Source organism: Eriocheir sinensis, chromosome 7 (assembly GCF_024679095.1).
Source record: "Eriocheir sinensis breed Jianghai 21 chromosome 7, ASM2467909v1, whole genome shotgun sequence".
NCBI lineage: Eukaryota > Metazoa > Arthropoda > Malacostraca > Decapoda > Varunidae > Eriocheir > Eriocheir sinensis.
This window is the reverse complement of record NC_066515.1, coordinates 6696938-6705176: the sequence shown is the minus strand read 5'-3', so window position 1 is coordinate 6705176 and position 8239 is coordinate 6696938. Positions and strand designations below refer to the sequence as shown.

At 45.7% G+C, this 8239-nt stretch overlaps 1 long non-coding RNA gene across 1 annotated transcript; it reads right to left on the bottom strand.

Moving 5' to 3' along the window:
- Positions 1-7032: 7032 nt before the first annotated feature.
- LOC126991483 (uncharacterized) lies at positions 7033-7849 on the bottom strand. The gene is made up of 2 exons (XR_007745559.1): positions 7752-7849; positions 7033-7481 (listed from the first exon to the last, which is right to left on the bottom strand). It is a non-coding gene; the product is annotated as an uncharacterized LOC126991483 (long non-coding RNA).
- Positions 7850-8239: the final 390 nt, after the last annotated feature.

Below are 8239 nucleotides of genomic sequence, written 5' to 3'. Positions count from 1 at the left end.
TTTTTATTTTTTTTATTTTTTATTTTTACGTTTCGGCCTATATGGCGTCGGTAGGCTTTCTTGATGGGGCCTGGTGATCGTCCACAATCCGTTTTCTTTAAGCTCGGGCATCCTGTACACGCCTCATTACCATAACAAGTAATTTTTAGGCACAAACTGATCCCCTCATTACCCTTGGATGGCCCCGCCTTGTAGTCCAATCTAAACGTAATCTTGCTCTTAGTTGGGGGGCATTTTATCCTGCATGTGTGTTGGGGGCTGGGTGGGTAGGGGAAGATGGGCTGGTGTGAGGTGGGGTATGCGGGGAAATTAGTGTGTGTGTGTGTGTGTGTGTGTGTGTGTGTGTGTGTGTGTGTGTACTAATTATGATTTAGTGGACAAAACGCAACATAGCGCAAAGTTCACATTTTTTTATCTTTTTTTTTCTGTTATTTCTCTTTTCACTTTCATTAGCTTCACTTTCTTCACCTGTACATCATCACACCTTGAACTTGCAAGGTACTTTTCTCTCTCTCTCTCTCTCTCTCTCTCTCTCTCTCTCTCTCTCTCTCTCTCTCTCTCTCTCTCTCTCTCTCTCTCACACACACACACACACACATTGATTTCCCCCCCCAAAAAATGTTAAGGTTAAGTGTGCATGTGTGTGTTCCTTGTCCTTAAATATACTTGCATTTCGCCCTAATTATCCACACAATGAAAGCAGTGCCCTTCATTCCTCATTCATCCGTGTTTCTTTTTTTCTTTAGCTTGTCTGTTTTTTTATCATCTATTTAATAAACTGTATATTGTCCTTTTCCTCTTTGTTGTTATTATTCTCTACTACAGTTTTTTTTTATTGTTTTTGTCTGTCTTTTTTATGTGTACCTGTCTGTCTGTGTCTGCCAGTTTGTTCGTTTGTGTCTAAGGGCCGCTTTCATAGTCGTCTTTTGCGGCGCTGTTTGTTTGCATCAGTACCAGAGATTAGAACCTCTGGTAACGGAGCTCTGGTAGCCGCGGGGGCTCCCCAATGGAGCTTACCAATGACATTAAGTAGTAAATAATACAAATTCTTGCTCTCCAAAGCTTATATCATTTCTTTAAATAGGTGTGAAAATATACTAAACAATACAGCAACACGTTGCACGGCTTCAATTGTACTATGAGAAAAAAAAAATAAGAATTTGAATGACATGAACTCACTTCACCTGCTGACTAGTAAACGTCCTGCTGAAAATTTCAATTTGATTGATTGATGGTTTATTGTTGCGAAAGTACACAACAAAGAAGAAGGGAGGACTTTAATACCTGTCACCATTATTCACCTGTTATGCCTTCTTTGTCAAACTCGTATTATTCTAGTTAGCCTAATATATATATATATATATATATATATATATATATATATATATATATATATATATATATATATATATATATATATATATATATATATATATATATATATATAACAAAATCAGCCCTATTAAATAAATAAGAAATATGAAGTCTGATAAATAAGTGTGAATAATGAATAAATGTAATTGATATAGGTAAAGAGTCTGTCTTGCTGACATCTGCCAATATAAGAGAACTTTAATAATTAATACTTCTCGCCATTATTTCACCTTTTCCACCTAGGAAATATTAGGCTATCAGCAGATTTGAGAGGTGTATCAGCGAGACGATCCACATTTTTTCATCATATTTATTCTTCACAGTTACTCTTTACATTTATTCTTCACGTTTTATTTATCTATTTATTTATTATTATTTTTTTTTACGTGTCAGCCTATAGCGCCGGTAGGCTTTCTTGAGGGGCCTGGATGGTAGTCGGTCCCAGCCCGTCATGGCGCAGGCAATTTTTATAGTGATGCCATCTTTTCTTGGCTCATGCTGCCCCCCGGAACTCCTTCTTGATTCACTTGGACGGTTTCCTCTAGAGTCCGGTTTGATGGGTGATCTTCAGGACAGCATGTGGGTAGTCTTAGGCCACTCGGCGGGTTCTGAAAAATCCCAGGTGGTAGTGTGGGGATTCGAACCCGAGTCGTCCAGCACGCAGTGAATGTGGAGCCCGCACGCTACCACTCAGCCACCGCCTACTTTTTGTACGTTTATTTTTCATATTACTTCTTCATAATCCTCCGCTCAGCTGATGTCATGTTGACATTTCCCGCCGCTCCGGCACACCAACACTGCCGAATCATGCGCATTCGTCTTGTCATGATCGTCACCACGCTGGTAGTCGCCGATACCACGAAAACAACGAATGTGAAAGCGGATTGAGGCGATGGTAATGCCTGTTACCAGGATGGTAGATCAGAGTTGACCCTGCCCCAGCCTCGGGGGTACACGTGTGTCACCCTGTCTTAGTGTTTCGACGCTTTGGCTCTCCTTATCTGCTACCCAGCGGTTCCTGAGGCTGTTCTGTTGCTGTAGTGCTGCTGCTGTGATTGAACAACAACTACTACTATCCAACACTTTGCTCTGCTAAGTGTTACTTCTGATACATTCCATTCCATCACCCTCACCCTTACACACCTGCTTTCCTTCGCTGTACTAACCCCATACATCTCACAACTTCACAGTGGTGCACGCAAGCTCCTTCTAAACGTTCTACACGTATTTTTTTCCTATTCATTTTCCAGGAAGTGTTTATATTAGAAACTCTTTCAGGTTGTAATTTTCCTTGATAAACGGAAAGTTCCAGGCCACCAGAAGACACCCCGCTCGCCGGCTATATTCCTCTGGGACCCTTTGTTTCACCTGGGACCCTTTGTTTCTATACGCTCCGCGGAAGGGTCAGCCAATATGCCCTCAAATTTGAAACGTTTTAATTGTGGCCTTCGCTAAGCTACGCAGTACTTTAGGACAAGCAACGGTACAAGCGAGACTTGCCGTTTCTGCATCAAGGCACGGCAAGATGAAAGAAAAATCAAGCACCTGGAATCCACGATCCACTCGTTAACACGGGACAATAAATATTTGACGGAGCGAGTCACAGCGTGTCACGGGTGTTCCTGCTCATCTACTTGCGGGGGTACCTTATCTCCCCTTCCTTCCACCCCTGCTTCTCCTCATACAGCAGCAGACTACGCCTCCCTTATCCACCCTGCCTCCCCTTCCTCGCTAGTGCCTTCTTCTTTCACTTCTCCCTCCTCCTGCATCTCCCTCTTCCCCTCCACTCCTTCAGCCGCTTCTTTCCTTTCCTCCCCTCTCCCCTCTCCTCATCCGCCATCTCCCCTCTCCTCACCCGTAATACTTCTCTTCCCTTCTGCCGCCGCGGACTCTCATTCATCACCCCCCTCTCCCCTTTCCTCCACCTCTTCCCTCCCTTCCGTCTCTTCCTGCTCTTCCTCGCATTCTCTCTCCTTGTCCTACACCACATCACCTCCCCCCTCCTCTGCTACCGCTACCTCCCCCGCCTCCTCCTCCTCCTCCTACTCCTCCTCACCCTCCTCCAAAACAACAGGCAGCCGATGACACTGCCCTCTACGAAGAGATTCACTCTCTAACACAAAGCAAGGAAGCAATAAAAATTGGGGACTTTAATTGCCCTAACATTGACTTGGGACTGATGACTGGAGATCAAGAGGGTAACAGACTTATAGAAATGGTGGAGGATTCGTTCCTCACTCAAGTTGTAACTCAACCAACAAGAGAAAACAATCTGCTGGATCTGGTATTAGTAAGCGACCCCGACCTCATTCACGACTGTACGTTGTTGAGAAACTTAATAGTTGCAATCACCACTTAATCCGTTTTAATGTCAACATATGTCACAAACTCGTAGATAATCCGTCAGTGATACCAGATTACAAAAAATGGAAATTTCAACTTAGCCCGTGCGCTGCTTCCCCCTACGACCTGGGACCAACTTGACATCACCGACAATACAATCGGCAATGCGTGGAACGTCTTCAAAGATAAGCTGTTGCAGGTAGAGAAGGCTACAGTGCCTACGAAATCCAGGCGCGTAAATGAGGCCGTAGATCCACCGTGGATGACCAGAGAAATAAAAAGGGCAGTAAACCTAAAAAAAAGGAAATATAATTTGATGAAAGAGAATGCCACGGCCGAAGCCCGCACACAGTACCACAACGGCCTCAGGGCTTGTCGCAGCCTCATTCGGAGTAGCAAACGCAACTATGAACAGCAAATAGCGCGAAATCAAAACTAGCTCCAAGAAATTCTTCACGTACATAAGATCGAAAGAGAAAGTAAAATCCAATATTGGTCCCCTGACAGACGAGACTAGATCTGTAACTCAGGACAGTAAACAGATGGCCAGAATCCTCAACGGTAACTTCGCATCCGTATTCACAGTCGAGGACATCGAAACCATTCCCGAGGGCCCTGACCCGCCGAGTGAGATCACGCCCCTGGAAATTGACTCAATATGCGACCAAGAAGTAAAAAAGTACTTGGACAAACTCGACACGAATAAGTCAACGGGACCTGACACTTTGTCCCCGCGGTTATTTAAAGAGCTTAAACAACAAATACTTCAGCCACTCACTAACATATTCAACCGGTCAGTTCAACTGAACAGGGTCCCGGAAGACTGGAAGATGGCGAACGTAACACCGATTTTCAAAAAAAGGAGACAAAAGCGTTGCATTAAACTACAGGCCCATAAGTTTGACATCAGTGGCAGGAAAAATACTCGAAAATATTATTAGAGACAAACTTGTTAAGTTTCTAGAAGACAATAATATAATCTCCAACACCCAGCATGGCTTCAGAAACAAGCGCTCCTGCCTAACGAATTTATTAGACTTCTTCCAAGATATATATAAGTACCGGGATGCCCACATCCCCAGTGATGTTATATACCTGGACTTTCAGAAAGCCTTCGACAAGGTACCGCACGAGCGACTCCTTAAGAAACTGCACTCGGCGGGCATTGTGGATAAGAGATTGGCTCACCGACAGAAAAAAAAACTAGTACTACTCAACGGACAGCCTTCCGATTGGCTTCCAGTCACTAGTGGAGTGCCTCAAGGGTCTGTGCTGGGACCCATCCTCTTTATCATATATATCAACGACCTAGAATCAGGACTGAAATCCACAATATCGAAATTTGTTGATGACACCAAGGTGGGTGGAAAGGCCCTCACAAAATCCAACTGCGAAATCATTCAGAAAGACCTCAATCACATTATCGAATGGTCGGAAAAATGGCAAATGTCTTTTAATGTTGACAAATGCAAAGTCATGCACATTGGGTCCCAAAATAGTAACCACACATACATCATGAATGGGAAACCTCTGCAGGCGATGCAGGAGGAAAAGGATCTTGGAGTCACTATCAGCAGTGACCTGAAACACGCGAATAACTTTTAAAAAGCATACAACAAAGCCAACACTATGCTCGGGTTCATAGCGAGGAACTTCGAATGTAAAACACCAGACGTGATGCTATCCTTGTATAATTCCACGGTAAGACCGCACCTTGAGTATGCAGTACACCGAGTACAGTTCTGGTCTCCTAATTACAGAAAAGACATTGCTTTACTGGAAAGGATTCAACGACGCGCCACAAAGATGATTCCAACCTTAAGGGCTCAACCGTACGAGGAACGACTCAAGCGACTCAATCTCTTTACATTGGAAAAAAAGACGCCTACGAGGGGATATTATTTAAGTCTTCAAGTACCAGAAAAAAGTTCAATAACGTCGATTACTCCAAATTCTTTGAACTGCAAACCAACCCAAGAACTAGAAATAACGGTTTACTCATTCAGTCGAGTCGATGTAACACAGACATTGAAAGGAGTTTCTTTTCAAACCGAGTCATCCGCCGCTGGAACAATCTTCCCTCAGAAGTAGTAAATGCGAATAACATCAACTCCTTCAAATATAGAATCGACCGTCATTTCGCTGCGTCGGGAGTAAACTGAATAACGAGGTGCTTTCATCTGCTCCTCAGTACCGAGGTGCTTTCATCTGCTCCTCAATATCGAGGTGCTTTCATCTGCTCCCCAATATCGAGGTGCTTCCATCTGCTCCTAAACCCCCAAGTGGCAGTCGAGCAGATTAAATCACCCAAGCGGGCGACCTCGTAATGAGCCAATAGGCTTTATGTTGCCTGCATCTCCATGTTTCCATGTTTCCCTCCCTGTCCCCTCCTCCTCCCCCCCTCTTCCCCCTCCTCCCCCACCACCTCCTCCGCCACCTCCTTCTCTCCCCCTTCCCCTTCGACGTCATCGCCCTCCTCTCTCTCCTTCTCCCACTCATCGTCCTCCTCCTCTTCCTCCTCCTCACACTCACCTCTCAGCTGCCTTGCTGAACAGAGGTGTATCGCTCTTCACTCCTACCAGGTGTCGCAGTCATGTTACGATGCCCTACACCATTCGTTATGCGTGCCACTTTTGCAGAAGGGAGTTCACGAAGGACTTCCTCAACAAGGAGAACGATGAGTATATTGTGTGTTTCTTCTGTGAAACTGAACACAAGGTAAGTGTTAAGTTAGAAGCGTTAGATAGTAAATTACAGTTTCTGGAGGGGGTGCTAGGTTTAGACGGTGCGAGTGTCGGGGAGGGAGATTTCAAGGTTGTTGAAAAGGTAGAGAGATTGGAGGATAGAGTGGGTGAGGTAGAGAAGATGGTAGATACATTAGATTCATTCCAGCCTGTTAAAAAAGGGGGAAAGGCTGTAGCAGTAGATGTTAGTTACAGTGGGGTCGTGACGAGAAACAGGTTTCAGGTGTTAGGAGACCAAGTTGAGAATGATCCTAGCATCGTTCTTGTCGGGGACAGCTTAGTTAGACAGCAGGACCGTGAGTTTTGTAGGAAGGGAGCGAGGCGTCGCCATGTTGTTTTCCCAGGAACCAGAATTGAGGACGTAGCTGAGAAGATTGACGACTTAGTCGCTACTACCTCAGAGGAGACAATGTTTGTCCACGTGGTAGGAACAAACAATGTAGCGAAAGGTGGATCAGAGGAAATTGTAGACTGTGAGGGAAAACGGGAGGCCACGATCTCTCGCCCTCAATATTAAGATGTAATAGCCAGGAATGCCCTAATAGCCCTTTGGAGAGGAAAACAGCACAAAATAAGGGTGAGTGTATTAACACAAACAAAGACAACAAAATGACCACAAAGTAATCAAACCACTGTAGTGTGCAAAAGGGGTTGGCCTGCTGAGTCACCGGGGTTGGGTGCACCGGTTGTAATCCTCTCAGCTAAAGGCCAGGGAAGTGAAGTCCATAGGCTGGAGTGCAGTGGGAGACAGCAGTGGTGACTTGGTCGGGCGGTACAGCCAGGGGAGAAGCAGCAAGGAGCCCAGACACGCAGCTTTCCCAGTGAGACGAAGGACCAGCGTGAGGTTGAGAAGGCGAGGTGTGCACTCTGTGGTGGTGAACTGGAGTCTGCCTTAGCCCGCTAGCCGGGCTATGACGTCGGCTCGGAAGTAGGAGGAGCCAGGGCGGAACGAGGCCGGCAAACTTAACAAGGCCGGCAGGGCGTAGTTACCCCTCACACGGCCCCCCAAACAAGAATCTGCTGGAAGTAGATTACACCAAAAGTTAACAAGACCTGCTCAGTAGGTCAGCACCCAAATTATCTTTGCCTGCCACTTGAACGACTCTGAACTTGTAGGCTTGAAGAGACAAAGCCCAACGAAGCAGTCTATCATTCTTTCCTTTGAATGTTGACAGGTACAAAAGAGGCTTGTGATCTACCTCTAAAATAAACTCCTTACCGCGTAGGTAGAAGTCAAACCTGTTGATGGCGAAGATGACTGCGAGGCACTCTCGTTCAATCGTGGAGTACCTTGTTTCACGGTCGAGTAACTTCCGACTGCCATAGGCGACGGGATGTGGACAGTCGCTGTAGTACTGCATAAGGATTGCTCCAATCCAGCGGCTGGAGGCATCGGTCCTCAGAACGAAGATCAGATCCGGGTTCGGCAGACGAAGCACTGGTGGCGAGACCAACTTATCCTTGAGGTGTTTGAACCGCACCAGCAAGTCTTCACTCCAAGCCAACGGTTCGGGAACATTCTTCTTGAGCAAGTCTGACAAAGGGCCGGTGTATTTAGCTGCCTGCGGGATACACATGAGGTAAAATGACACATTCCCAAGGAAGGCTTTGAGAAGTTTCTTGGTGTTAGGTGGAAGCATGATGGTGATGGCATCGGTCTTGTCATGCTGAGGTTGAAGATACGTCCCGTCGACGATGAATCCAAGGTAACGAATGGAGGGGACTCCGAAACGACACTTGGATGGCTTGACGGTGAGATGATGTTCCCTCAACCGTTC